This window comes from Oncorhynchus tshawytscha, unplaced genomic scaffold (assembly GCF_018296145.1).
Source record: "Oncorhynchus tshawytscha isolate Ot180627B unplaced genomic scaffold, Otsh_v2.0 Un_contig_4934_pilon_pilon, whole genome shotgun sequence".
In the NCBI taxonomy this organism is placed as follows: domain Eukaryota; kingdom Metazoa; phylum Chordata; class Actinopteri; order Salmoniformes; family Salmonidae; genus Oncorhynchus; species Oncorhynchus tshawytscha.
This window is the reverse complement of record NW_024609814.1, coordinates 702,501-718,373: the sequence shown is the minus strand read 5'-3', so window position 1 is coordinate 718,373 and position 15,873 is coordinate 702,501. Positions and strand designations below refer to the sequence as shown.

General features: G+C 43.3%; 1 protein-coding gene across 2 annotated transcripts in view; it reads right to left on the bottom strand.

Annotated features, from left to right (window-relative positions):
- Positions 1–13,969, bottom strand: part of palm3 (paralemmin 3) — a 31,810-nt gene extending 17,841 nt beyond the window's left edge. Inside the window, exon 1 of one of the 2 annotated variants that reach the window (XM_042318722.1) lies at positions 13,868–13,969. The gene's annotated coding sequence lies outside the window, so the exon portion shown is untranslated. The other variant, XM_042318721.1, reaches the window with a different exon arrangement.
- Between the last annotated feature and the right edge of the window lie 1,904 nt (positions 13,970–15,873).

Below are 15,873 nucleotides of genomic sequence, written 5' to 3'. Positions count from 1 at the left end.
GTGTGTGTGTCTGTGGGGTGGGGGTGGGGAGGGGGTGGACAGGCTTCAGCATTCAGCATCCAACACAACAAGACAGCCTTTCAAAGGATGCCGAATAGCACCATGGGCCCAACAAATAAAAATAAAGAATCAAGGCTTCTTCCTCTGTCTATCCGTGTCAGACACATTGCCACAGTCCAAGGCCATTGGAAACTGGCATCGCATCTCTCTCTCTCTCTCTCTGTGTGTTTGGGAAGAGGGAAAGAACACACACCAGTAAGTGTCCTCCAGACGATCGGCGACGAGCCATCCAATCACAAACACCCAGATCTCACACACATCCCCTGCTGTTGTTATTGGCTGCCAGTCAGGAGTTGATTGAAATAGACCCCACCAATCATAACATAGAGTTCCTGGAAAAAGTCCTCATTCTTTATGTGTGTGAGAAAATAATCAAAGGCAATTCCTCTGTGTGTGTGTGTGTACACTCAATCATAGGGTCTGTAGCTTGAGGGGGTGATTTGATGCAGAGTGCTTTTTCATCATCCATAGATTTTCAGTTCCTCACAGAGGGTCACTCTGGTAGAGAAATCCTCTTTGTCATGGTTGTGCTGCTGGTTTAGATACAGACACCAACCTAGGAGGAGCCAGATAAATCAATCATAGTGTTGCGAGTGTGTGCGAGAGAGATGAGAAGAGTGTGTACGTGACCGAGTGTGTCTGATATACAGTACAAGTCAAATTTGGACACCTACTCATTCAAGGGTTTTTCTTTCATTTTACTATTTTCAACATTGTATGACATAACACATATGGAATCATGTAGTACGCAAAAAAAAGTTACATTAAAGTAGCCACCCTTTGCCTTAATGACAGCTTTGCACACTCTTGGCACTCTCTCAACCAGCGTCATGAGGTTGTCACCTGGAAAGCATTTCAATTAAACAGATGTGCCATGTTAAATTGTATTTTGTGGAATTTCTTTCCTTCTTAATAAGTTTGAGCCAATCAGTTGTGATGTGACAAGGTAGGGGTAGTATACAGAAGATAGCCTTATTTGGTAAAAGACCAAGTCCATATTATGGCAAGAACAGCTCAAATAAGCAAAGAAACAAGAGTCCATCATTACTTTAAGATATGGTCAGTCAACACAGAACATTTCGAGAAATTTGAAAAAAAAAACATCAAGCGCTATGATGAAACTGGCTCTCATGAGGACCACCACAGTAGTGGAAGACCCAAAGTTACCTCTGCTGCAGAGGATAAGTTCATTGGAGTTACCAGCCTCAGATATTGCAGCCCAAATAAATGCTTCAGAGCTCAAGTAACAGACACAGCATAACATCAACTGTTCAGAAGAGACGGCGTAAATCATGCCTTCATGGTCGAATTGCTGCAAAGAAACCACAACTAAAAGGACACCAATAAGAAGAGACCTGCTTGGGCCAAGAAACATGGGCAATGGACATTAGACCGGTGGTAATCTGTCCTTTGGTCTGATGAGTCCAAATTTGAGATTTTTGATTCCAACCACCGTGTCTTTGTGAGACGCAGAGTAGGTGAACGGGTGATCTCTGCACGTGAAGCATGGAGGAGGTAGTGTGATGGTGCTTTGCTGGTGACACTGTCAGTGATTTATTTAGAATTCAAGGCACACTTAACCAGCATGGCTACCACAGCATTCTGCAGAGATACACCATCCCACCTGGTTTGCGCTTAGTTGGACTGTCATTTGTTTTTCAACAAGACGATGACCCAAAAACACACCTCCAGGCTGTGTAAGGGCAATTTGACCAAGAAGGAGAGTGATGGAGTGCTGCAGCAGATGACCTGACCTCCACAAACACCCAACCTCAAACCAACTGAGATGGTTTGGGATGAGATGGACTGCAGGGTGAAGAAAAAGCAGCCAACAAATGCTCAGCATGTGAGAACTCCTTCAAGATGGTTGGAAAAGCATTCCAGGTGAAGCTGGTTGAGAGAATGCCAAGTGTGCAAAGTTGTCATCAAGGCAAAGGGTAGCTAATTTGAAGAAACTAAAATATATTTTTGATTTGTTTAACACTTTTTTGGTTACTACATGTGTTATTTCATAGTTGATGTCTTCACTATTATTCCACAAAGTATAAAACAGTAAAAATAAAGAAAAACCCCTGAACGAGTAGGTGTGTCCAAACTTATGACTGACACTTTATATATATATTGTGTGTGTGATGACAGGAATCTATGGTGTTTGCTTGGGCCAGATCCAACAGCACACTGCCCACTATAATTTCTTTGTGACAGGCTGGGTCAGGGGAATGAAAACACTGCATTCCTATTGAGCGGTGTTTGTATGTATGTGTATGCTGCAATAGCAGCCCAGTGTCAACAGTGAACAGACTGGGAGTGTGGCAGGGATTACCAAAGAAAACTACAGATCACCATTCTTAGTCATTTATCAAGTTACTCCACATAACAAATGTCTGGTGGATTCAATGACTTCATACACACACACACGATTATTTCAGTATTGCATCATTATCTGCAACGGTGCTTGGAGTGCACAGTAATGTCATTATACAGTACATGACAAATAACATGTAGGTTTGTGTGGGATGTTTCCTCCTCTTCACAGTGTTGGGCTGTAAGGAGTCTCAGCCCAGGGTGCATCAATGCCCCCTCTGTCAGGTGCTCCTTTGAGTACCGCACACACACACAAACACACACACAATAATGTCTCTGTTTGTCCAGGGGCCGGGCTTCTCCTCCTCCACCGCGCTCTCTGCAATATCCTCCACTGGTGCAGTGGAAACTAAGGTACAACACACACACACACACCATCCCTTCGCTCACTGCCTACCTGATCCCTCAACCCTGGAGGCAGCTCTCTAAGCCTGGCCTACTGAACACTTCTCTGAGGGGAATTACCAGCTGAACTATCTGAGCTACACTGGCTGTGTCCCAATGGCAACCCATTGCATACATAGTGCACTACTTTTGACCAGAGGTCTATGGGTCTGGGTCAAAAGTAGTGTACTACGTAGGGAATAGGGTGCCATTGGGACGCATCCAGTGAATTGAGGGGAGTTAAAAGGATAAAGTACCAGACAAAAAAAAGTGTAACTTTTGCCATTGATCAGGCAGAGAGCTGAGGGTTCTATGTAGTTGGAGAGTAAGCCATGCTGACTGTCTAAGACTAAGCCATGAGAGAGAGAGAGAGAGAGAGAACAAGAGATGAGAGGACAAAAACATTCTACTGAGACAGAGCAGGACACGACATGCTGTTGAAACACTGATATGTCTGTGATTGTGTGTGTGTGTGTGTGTGTGTGTGGCTTATTTGAGTTATTCATAAGCCCTCATATGTCAGGCTCTATATCTTCAGGAAATGTGGGAGTGTGTGTATATATAGAGGTGAGAGAGGAGTGAAAGGTCAGCATGTAGGTCTCGTATCTAGAACCACTGTTTAAACACAACCTGACAGGTAACACAAATCCCACCACACACACGCGAGGTGAAGCACCAGGTGATTGACATAACCAGGAGAAGGGGAGGAGTCAGATAGAGGAGGAGTCGGAGAGACAGAACTGCTGGGTACATTATTATTTATTTCTTTTAAAAGGTTCTTACACGTTTGCTTTGGCAAAATGTTTGACTTTGTAAGTTGCTACACTTTCCATATCAATAAACTTTGTTTCTTGAATTTAATTGAAAGTGTCAGAGAGAAACAGAGTGAGCAAGAGAGAGAGAGAGAGAGCGATCGAGCACGAGAGAGAATAAGATCAAGAGACTAACAGGGGCCCAGGTTGAGACACCTGTTCTGACAAGACACCCCGGGCTGCCTCACAGCACAAACATGTCACACACACACGATTTCCAATTGTCGCCAGAGACGTTCAGATGTTTCAGAGAACTGACATCCCTACTTATTATCCCCTTTGTCATCACTGACTCCATCAGTTAAAGCACAAAAACACATGTCAAACCAGCTTGTTGAATATACACAGGGCCACGTGTATTCTCACACACACGCGCAAAATACAAACAAGCCTAATACAAACAAGCCTAACACACCTAAACCTAGCTGCTCACACAGACAATAGGATATGATATTGTATGGTTCTGTCATTTGACCTACTTTTGATCAAACTATTTTGGGCTGTTCTGTAATGAGAATACTGAGTCACCTCCGCCTAACATTGTCTGGGTGCAGCAGCAGCAGCAGTCTCATCCCAGCTCTGAGAGGTGTGACATGTAATGGCTTGCTTCAGTACTTTCCCCTGTTTTGTCTCTGTGTGTGTGTGTAAAGGATTATAGCGTGTGTGTGTGTGTGTGTGTGTGTGTGTAAAGGATTATAGCGTGTGTGTGTGTGTGTGTGTGTGTGTGTGTGTGTGTAAAGGATTATAGCGTGTGTGTGTGTGTGTGTGTGTGTGTCTGCATGTATGCATATCTGTGTAACTCTGAAACAGGTTTGGAGAAAGGTATCCAGGACTGGTGTAATCTGGTCTCAGTTCATCTCCACTGTTATTATTGGGTGAAGACCAGGAGCTGTGTTTGCCTTGGGGCCTAGCAGCTAAGCTAACGTGTCTAAGCTAAGTTAACAGAGAAAGCAAATCTAAACTGAAGGACCCATTTCAGACAGGTCACAGTGACTCCTTACCCTACTTCTGATACAGAGACAAAGTCCTAGAATAGATGTGCTCCATCTGCAGGCAGACAGACAACCGCTGTAATGTTTAACGTCAACATTCCTCATTATCACCCAGGACAAACACAGTCCCAGTCCCATTCCAACCGGACAAACACAGTCCCAGTCCCATTCCAACCGGACAAACACAGTCCCATTCCAACCGGACAAACACAGTCCCATTCCAACCGGACAAACACAGTCCCATTCCAACCGGACAAACACAGTCCCATTCCAACCGGACAAACACAGTCCCATTCCAACAGGACAAACACAGTCCCATTCCAACAGGACAAACACAGTCCCATTCCAACAGGACAAACACAGTCCCATTCCAACAGGACAAACACAGTCCCATTCCAACAGGACAAACACAGTCCCATTCCAACACAAACACAGTCCCATTCCAACAGGACAAACACAGTCCCATTCCAACAGGACAAACACAGTCCCATTCCAACAGGACAAACACAGTCCCATTCCAACCGGACAAACACAGTCCCATTCCAACCGGACAAACACAGTCCCATTCCAACCGGACAAACACAGTCCCATTCCAACCGGACAAACACAGTCCCATTCCAACCATGTTTGTCCCAGTCCCATTCCAACCGGACAAACACAGTCCCATTCCAACCATGTTTGTCCCAGTCCCATTCCAACCGGACAAACACAGTCCCATTCCAACCGGACAAACACAGTCCCATTCCAACCCATTGGAGGAGGAAATGAGAGACACTACATCACCGATCTTCTGTGGGATTGTTAATCAGAAAATATGGGTGATTGGATTAATATAAGGAAATCAAACAAAAAGTGGGATTTAGAGCACGGTATCCCTTCAAAGGCTAACGTTGGGTTTTGACTCTCGGCCAACGTATGCTTACCATCTGGGGCTGTGATTCACCAGCAGGTTGTGATTCACTAGCATGTCTTTATGAGTCTAGCCATGTTGACAAAGCCTTGGGAATCTAAGGGGAGTACACGTTGCCTAAGCAATGTCTCTGGTATGCAGACATACCATGGTATCCCACACTGTCACCTCCTGACCCTGGTGTACTGGTGACCCAGCTCACAGTGCTGAAGAACTAAGAGTGACCTTTGACCTCCGTTTATGTCAAATCACCCACCTGATCTGGTCTGAGTGGAACCGTTTAAATCTGAGTTACCATGTTATGAACTGTCAAGTAGGCTACCCAACTGACCTATGGCAAACTCCTCAGGGTGGTGGGCGTGGCCTAAGCAAACATCTCGGGGGTGGTGGGTGTGGCCTAAGCAACCTGAAGCAAACAGATACCATATATTAGACCAATGACGTCAGGTTGCACCCCCAGACTTCCAAACATGGCAGTTGCATTGGTATTTCACACTGCTTGCACAGATTAAGCGTGCCCGGCCACAGGAGCACATATCTAACAAACAGTAGCTGATCATGCAAATAGTATTCAAAGGAGACTCCAAAATAAGAGTCCTTATCACGATGAGCAAACTATCAGCTAATGTTGTACAATGTAGTGAATGATTCTATTGTAGACATGAGACCATACCAACGAAACTGACTCAAAGCCAAAAAGGAGGCTTAGGTTAGTCCACACCCATAGGACAAGTCAGCCCTTTCACACCATGGCAACCTCTTGGCGTCATGACAACCTGCGGGCAGCTGAAGTGCCCATTGATCAAAAACCTCATTCACAAACCAGGCTCCTCTACCTTAGACTGAGTAAGCACACTGCTCTCTCTCTCACACACACACACACACTGCAGTAAAAAGCAGTCTCAACGGCTACTATCATTGTTAGATAGCAAAGACAGTTAAGGTTAGATAAACATTGTGACAACCTTAAAATAGCCTCTCGTCCCTGTCATAAATTAGGTGCCTGGAATAGCTTCCTTAACTAGGGTCTCAGGTAAAACTACTACTACTGGGCAATTCCACGATAAAATGTTCAAAGTTTGGTAACAGAATTACAGTTTGTACCACACAAACCGTACTTTGATTCGGCACTACTCAAGAGAATGTGTTTTTGTATTTATTTCTGTGGAAATTATTAAAAGTAGTCCTTGTGCATAGAGCTATATGATTTCTCTAACTTTACAATCGTTTGGCATACATTTTAAAGTGAAAAACCTGAGTCAGCGTAATTCGGGTATCTTGGACTTGCCCTACCACTACCACACACACCAGTTTCATGGGTTGCTCGCTATGATGGACTAGGTCATTACTAAGAGCTAAACAGCTGACTTTATCATGTCAGAATAGGCCCTATTTCCTTGTTTATACTATCACCCCCAGACCATTACCTCAATATCAATAATACATGATTTAAAGTGTCATAATTGTCTTGGTGTTTTATGTGGTCTGCAGTGATGCCTTGCCAGCAGGCGTGGAGGAGGGGTTTGTACTGTGGGGATAGGAGAAAGATCACTTTTCAAAAGAGCAAGGCATCACTTTTTTTTCGGGTCACTGTCAGATGATTCTAGACACACAAAATGTAAACTGTACCTTCTCCAGGTCACACTACCTTCCCGGACAAAGTCAAGACACTGACAAACAAAAAGATTCCCACTTACACATACCACAAACACCTTGGGAGCCTCTAAGATCAGGTACGAAAGACTGACATCGCACAGACTGATGAGACAGATCACTGGAGTTATGTACTATAGTGTAGAGAGCATGAGATCTCTGCTACAGTACTTCTAATGGTAATAATTAGTTAGTGTCATGTACAGGAACTGTTATGTTGTGCAAGTGAGCAGAACTGAACCGGCGAGAAGGAATGAAAGAGAGAAACAGACAACGATAGAGGAATTGGAAGAGAGAAAGACAGTAAAATAGAAACAAAGAGGTAGAGAAAGAGGCATATATAGAAACAGAAAGAGAGAAAGACATCTAAATAGAGGGGAACATTGTATTAGAGAGAGAAACGGAGAGAATGGGGGGTAGCGTAGTCACTGCAGGGCAGTGTGTGAGGCATTGAGGAATTTCCCTCCAGCAGACTAGTCATCCATCACCCAGGGGAGAGAGAGATCTCATCACTCCATCTCTCCCTTCACCATGATTTATCTCTCTGTTTTTATCTCCCTCGGTCTTGTCAGCGTGACACTCGCTCTCCTCAGCAGGATAGCAGAGATAAAAATCCAACTGATGTGGTTACACTTAATTCACAGTTTCATCTTTCTTTTGCACCCGTCCTCTCTCCCCCAACAATCTCACACACACACATACATACACCAATATATTTCACACATACAGTATATATACATACAGTGTACACATACATACAGTGTACATACATACATACAGTATACATACATACATACAGTATACATACATACAGTATACATACATACATACATACATATATACATACATACAGTGTACATACAGTATATATACACATACATACAGTGCTGTGAAAAAGTATTTGCCCCTTTCTATTGTTCTAATCTTGTCACGGTATCTCAGTGCATTCAAATTGTCATCGATAAAATAGCTTATACCTGACCATACCATAACCCCACCACCAACATGGGGTACTCTGTTCACAACGTTGCCGTCAGCAAAAGGTGCACCTTGTGCTGGGGACAATAAAAGGCCACTCTAAATTGTGCAGTTGTCACACAACACAATGCGACAGATGTCCCAAGTTTTGAGGAAGTGTACAATTGTCATGCTGACTGCAGGAAAGTCCCCCAGAGCGGTTGTCAGATAAATTAACAGAAAATGATCTACCATAAACTGCCTCCGTTGTTTTAGAGAATTTGGCAGTACGTCCAAACAGCCTCAGTACTCCAGACCACGTGTATGGCGGTGTGTGGGCACAGGTGCACCCCAGCACAAGGTGCCATTCACGTGGTACATACACGACGCCATACACGTGGTCTGCGGTTGTGAGGCTGGTTGGACGTACTGCAAATTCTCTAAAACAACGTTGGAGGCAGTTTATGGTAGAGAAATTAACAGAAAATTATCTGACAACAGCTCTGGGGGACTTTCCTGCAGTCAGCAGGACAATTGTACACTTCCTCAAAACTTGGGACATCTGTGGCATTGTGTTGTGTGACAACTGCACAATTTAGTGGCCTTTTATTGTCCCCCAGCACAAGGTGCACCTGTGTAATGATCATGCTGTTTAATCAGCTTCTTCATATGCCACACCTGTCAGGTGGATGGATTATCTTGGCAATGAAGAAATGCTCATTAACAGGGATGGAGAAAAAAATGTGAGAAATAATATTTTTGTGCGTATGGAACATTTCTGGAAACTTTTATTTCAGCTTATGAAACATGGGACCAACACTTTACATGTTGAATTTGCATGCACACCCACACACACACACTCAGTGGCCAGTTTATTAGGTACACACAGCTAGTACTGTGTCGGACCCACTCCAGAACAGACTATTCTTCCAGGCATGGAAATGTTACTCAATTGGTATCAAAGGACCTAATGTGTGCCAGGAAAACCTTCCCCGCACCATTACACTACCGCTACCACCTGTACCTCTGACACCAGTCAGGGTGGGGCCATGGACTCATGCTGCTTATGCCAAATCCTGACTGCCATCAGCATGACGCATCAGAAACCAGGATTCGTCAGATCAGGAATTGTTTTTCAACTCAGTTGTCCATTGTTGATGATCGTGTGCCCACTGGAGCCGTTTTGTCTTGTTTTTAGCTAATAGGAGTGGAACCCGGTGTGGGTCATCTGCTGCAATAGTCAAATCCGTGACAAGCACTGATGAGTTCCGAGATGCCGTTCTGCTCCGTTATTTGCCCGTTTGTGGCCCGTCTGTTAGCTTACGCGATTCTTGCCATTCTCATTCGACCTCTCATCAATGACCTGTTTTCGCCCACAGAACTGCCGTTGACAGAATGTTTTTTTTCACACCATTCTCTGTAAACCCTAGACACTGCTATGTGTGAAAATCCCCAGGAGGCTGGAACTGGCGCACTGGCACCAGCAATCACACCACACTCAGTCGCTTAAGTGACTTGTTTTGCCCATTTTAACGTTGAATTCGGAAAGTAACTGAATGCCTCGATGCCCGTCTGCCTGCTTATATAACGAGTCATGGCCACGTGGCTCAGTAGTTGTAGGAGCGAACCAATTTCATGAACGTGGTGGTGTGCCTAATAATATTTAAAACAAATATGTAAATAACTTCATCTAAGAGTGCACTGCGTTACATTTTACACAAACCAACCACACACACAGGCATCAGAGAGAAAGACTTCAGTCAAAGGCGAACACAGATGGTTTAAAGCAGAACGACCAGTTCGATGTCTCTGAACACTGTCTGGTTCACGTTCACTCAGCCTGAGATGGTTACTCAAGGTAAAAATGAAAAGAGGGTCTATAACGTGAACGTCTAGCAACCCAAAGTGTGAGTGTTTGAATCTCATCACGGACAACTTTAGCATTTTAGAAACTTTTTTACCTACTTACTAGTGTTTAGCCTTAAACCCTAACCTATCTAACGTTAGCCAGGTAGCTAACATTAGCCACAACAAATTGGAATAATTAACATATGTATAGCAAATTTGTAACATATTTTATTTATTTTTATTTAATTTCACCTTTATTTAACCAGGTAGGCCAGTTGAGAACAAGTTAATTTACAACTGCAACCTGGCCAAGATAAAGCAAAGCAGTGCGACAAAAACAACACAGAGTTACACATTAACAAACGTACAGTCAATAACACAATAGAAAAATCTATGTACAGTGTGTGCAAATGTAGAAGAGTAGGGAGGTAAGGCAATAAATAGGCCATGGTGGTGAAATAATTACAATTTAGCATTAACACTGGAGTGATAGATGTGCAGATGATGATGTGCAAGTAAGGACTTCAGGAAGGACTGTGCAAGGACTTCAGGAAACAGCAGAGGGAACACCCCCATCCACATCGATGGAACAGTAGTGGAGAAGGTAGTAAGTTTTAAGTTCCTCGGCATACACATCACAGACAAACTGAATTGGTCCACTCACACAGACAGCATCGTGAGGAAGGCGCAGCAGCGCCTCTTCAACCTCAGGAGGCTGAAGAAATTGGCTTGTCACCAAAAGCACTCACAAACTTCTACAGATGCACAATCGAGAGCATCCTGGCGGGCTGTATCACCGCCTGGTATGGCAACTGCACCGCCCTCAACCGTAAGGCTCTCCAGAGGGTAGTGAGGTCTGCACAACGCATCACCGGGGCAAACTACCTGCCCTCCAGGACACCTACACCACCCGATGCTACAGGAAGGCCATAAAGATCATCAAGGACATCAACCACCCGAGCCACTGCCTGTTCACCCCGCTGTCATCCAGAAGGCGAGGTCAGTACAGGTGCATCAAAGCTGGGACCGAGAGACTGAAAAACAGCTTCTATCTCAAGGCCATCAGACTGTTAAACAGCCACCACTAACACACACTGTCAATGACACTGACTCTACTCCAGCCACTTTAATCATGGGAATTGATGGGAAATTATGTAAATATATCACTAGCCACTTTAAACAATGCTACCTTATATAATGTTACTTACCCTACATTATTCATCTCATATGCATACGTAGATACTGTACTCTATATCATCGACTGCATCCTTATGTAATACATGTATCACTAGCCACTTTAACTATGCCACTTGGTTTACATACTCATCTCATATGTATATACTGTACTCGATATCATCTACTGTATCTTGCCTATGCTGCTCTGTACCATCACTCATTCATATATCCTTATGTACATATTCTTTATCCCCTTACACTGTGTATAAGACAGTAGTTTTTTTGAATTGTTAGTTAGATTACTTGTTAGTTATTACTGCATTGTCGGAACTAGAAGCACAAGCATTTCGCTACACTCGCATTAACATCTGCTAACCATGTGTATGTGACAAATAAAATTTGATTTGATTTGATTTGAAGTAGAGATACTGGGGTGCAAAAGAGCAAGAGGATAAGTAACAATATGGGGATGAGGTAGTTGGGTGTGCTATTTACAGATTGGCTGTGCACAGGTACAGTGATCGGTAAGCTGCTCTGACAGCTGATGCTTAAAGATGGAGAGGGAGATATAAGACATCAGCTTCAGTGATTTTTGCAATTCGTTCCAGTCATTGGCAGCAGAAAACTTTGGCTTTGGGGATGACCAGTGAAATATACCTGCTGGAGTTCGTGCTACTGTTGCTATGGTGGCCAGTGAACTGAGAAAAGGCGGGGCTTTACCTAGCAAAGACTTATAGATGATCTGGAGCCATACGATATGGATGATGACATTCACAAACATTTACACCATACGAAACATCTGAATAAGTGAAGTATTTCGAATTTACATCCAAAATACTACAAAATGCTCTGAGACCAGGCAGGTTCACTAGATACCAAACGGAAGAAAAACAGATGAAACAGGGAGTAACTACCTGAAATTGTCCATTAAGAAACATTTGTTTTTCAATTTTCTGTTGCAAAACAGAAAGCTACAATGTGCAGTAATGAATATGCCCCTGGTTATAGGGACTTAAAGAGTGAACTGAACACCATACTACTTCCTAGAAACAAAATGAGTCAGGGGTTCAATTATGTTCACGACACCCTCGGGCTAGCACACAGTTAGGGCCTAGGTGGTTCAGCGAAGGAAGACTTTAAAGAGTACGTCACTCGGGACCTGTTGGGAGTCTCCCCTGTAACCTGGGGTCCCTCCCCCCACATGCATATGTCTACTGTTTGCTAGCTAAGCAGATCTATGTGCTGTTGGTTTTAGATGACTCAGGTTAAAGCCCCTGGCTTCTTCTCTCAGAATGAGACCAGGCTTGGTCTACATAATGACGTCACCTCAGCAGTTTACAATGCAGCAGAGTGAATGAGCAACTCTGTGCATTGAACATCACATAGGCAAGAAGATGTGGACATTACACACAGTCCATGTGTCTCAGCACACTAGTAGGAACATACTGTATGTGTTCACATATTACACAAGTCACTTCCTACATCTAACAGTCCCTTGCGTTTACTCAGTACACATAATCAGTGATAACCAAGACCTTCTGTTAGATGGGTAATAGTTTAGCGTGTCGGCTATGTTGTTGTGGGTACAATATTGGTGGTGTGTAGGTGCTGCAACAGCAGCTAGGCACTATCACCATGCTCTATTAGTCTCCGAGATAGAAAGCTGGCCCAATTTGTTCCGTCATCCCAGAACGCATTAATTAACTAGGTTATAATGAGCTACATTTACCCGTCCCTTTGAGGTACATTATATTCTCTGTATTTAAATACTCCATTCAAGTGTATCATGATTTCTGAATGTACCCTCTAGAAATGTGGGAGATCTGTGAAATAACTCGAATTGATATGGAAAAGCTCAACATCATTTTGGCAACATTATATAACCTTTCCTTCCAAATGTTTTTTTTCTTCCCTTATGAGGCCTCTTTGTGACTATCCACACTCACTGTCAAGTTCATTTCTAAGCTGATGAATGAATATATCAACAAATAAGATGGGACCAAATGTAACTATGATTCTATAATTATTTGGTGAATCTGTGGCTTAAATGGTTTACAGAGGTCATGCACGTTGCAAATCATCAGCTTGCAGCCAGGCCTGTCGTTGCGCGCGCACACGGATCACATTTGTAGCACGAGTTGGCACGAGTTCAAAAGGTGTCAACCCAAGGACGTTTACTAACTTTCTGCAGTGAAAAAATGGAAAATGTCAAATTCAGTAGAAAACAAAAGCAAAGTAACTTTGAAATTGAAAGGTGTTGGCTAATAATATTATTGCAGACACTTACCTGTTTGTTCCAACGTGGCCACTCGGCGTTGTCGGTGGTTAGAAATTAAATATTTAAAAACGAAAGCAAGAAAAACACTGACGTGGTTTAACAAGAGTTTTGCAATAAAGAAATATACCGCAGGGGAAAACCTCCTGTCGCTGCTCTACTTAGGAATGGTTTTTAAAAAAGGCAGAAAATCCACCCATGAAAAACAAACACCTGAGCGTTTTATCCGCTTGTGAAACGCCAAACTCGTCACATCAGTGCAGCAGACACACGAAAAGGGTGAAACTTAAAACGTCTATAAGGTTTTTAAAATAGACATGTGAGTACAGCAAAATCCCTTTCAGAGAAATATGTTTGTCACTCCCTGCCTCCCAAACTGAGTCGGTGCGTGTCCAAAATGCACGGGAGCTCAGAAGCAACGTTCTGTTACTGTTACCTGACTCATGTTCCGTGCTGTGCTGGGTGGCCAACCCTCTTTTCAGAGAGCAGCACAGGGATAGTTGCGTGTTGTTCGTATGTACCAACTGTAGGTAGTGAGATGTGGACTTTCCATTCCACAGGAGCAACCATAGACATTGAAACCAGGGAGCAACAGGTAACACACCTGACAATATTTTATTGTATGACGTGAAATGGGCAATGTGAACATCACAAAAGTTATCGACAAAAAAAAGAGTAAATAGTTTAATTGTAGCGCATCTAGAAGGGAGCAGTAGTAGCCTGATCCATCCCAGTATCCTCCTATGTTCTCATTATACAAGCGTGATATTGGAATATAGGCTAAATGCACCCAGAGCAACAGTGGCATTACTATTTTAACGTCTGGAGATGTGGGCAATATTCTCGTCTCCGTAAATTACAGATTACATATATATATTTCATTGCTCCATATTCCGATCTGAATAATTATGTCCAAACTAACTCCCAAGCTATTTAAACATAATATCCTTGACTGTAAATCCATCAAATGGACTCTCACAAACACACACATGGGCACAATAACACGTACCCTGAATCGCCCTAGTTTTGATTCTTGAATAAAAAGGAAACCGTAGGAGTTCTTCACATTGAGAGCCAAACACTGTATTAGTCATGTCCCTTCCAACAATGTGTGTGTGCGCGTTCATACGCACGTACGCGCATTGCATGTGTGTGCCTGTGCCTGTTAGTGTATGTTAATGCTCTACTTTCGTCTCCACAGTGTACCTGTCTACTGAGGTTGCTACTGTCCCTGATTTGCCCTTGTATTCCACTTTTACTCCTTTGACTTTGACTCTTATTAAAACTACGTTCATATGCGTGACTTTGACTCTTATTAAAACTATGTTAATATGCATGACTTGGCATCTGTGCTTGAGCTCACACATTATCATAATGGCTCTCAGACAGGTTAAAAAATGATGCATCATAATATCTTACATCACATGATTGAAAAACGCATATCTGCAAAGTAGTGAGAAAGTATTGAATGTTTTTTTGTCCTTTGAGAGACTGCAGTAAAGATATGAATAACTACTGTTACTCTCTTGGCCAGGTGGTATATTGTTGACACCTCTTCCTTTAGACCTCATTAAAATCGTCTGGGGTTGATGCAGTACAGTCCCAGCCAATGTCCCTCTCCCCCATACTGCGTGTGGGTGTACGTGTGTACATGTGTGCGTGCCTCAATGAATGTCACTCCTTGTCATGGGAATAGGATGCTGTGTTTCCATGGGAACAACACACACAAAAAAATATTGATGCTTTTACCAGTCAGTCACAAGGAAACTAACTCTCTCCCTTTGCCAGGTCTATGCACTGGACATATTGTATTGAAGGCGTGTTTACATCATGTATCCTATCCACCCTCTCCAACAGGCTTATTGAAATGCAGGCCTCAAGTTGTCATCCTTCCCCTCCAATCAGGGACTGTTTCAGACCCGGGGGACACTGGGTGAGTGACTCTTTGGACCAATCAGTGACATTACCAATCAATGAACTACCAGGGAGAAATGATAACCAGCCCCACCACAGACCTGAAGGCCTTGCTTTTCATACCCCTGGTCTGTAGCTATGTGGAATATTCAATAGTTGTTCATTATGGTACACTAGTACAGTATGTACAGAACTGTTCGTGGAGTAACAGGCACATCCAGCAGCATGATGCAAGTCATACCACATCCAGGCTGGAGCAGCAGCCCCCAGGACGATGCCTTATAGGTCCTCACACTGGTGATAATGAACAATACAGTACATACTGCCTTGGGGAGTCATGCACACACACACACATACACACACACAGTCTTGTACAGGTAACCTTGTGGGGACACACAAGTCAAATCCTATTCACAATAACCCATGTTCTCACCCTAACCTTAACAAAAATAAACTTAACCCTAAACCTAACCCTAACCTAGTTCTAACACTAATTCTAACCTTAACCCTAAACCACCTAGAAACAGC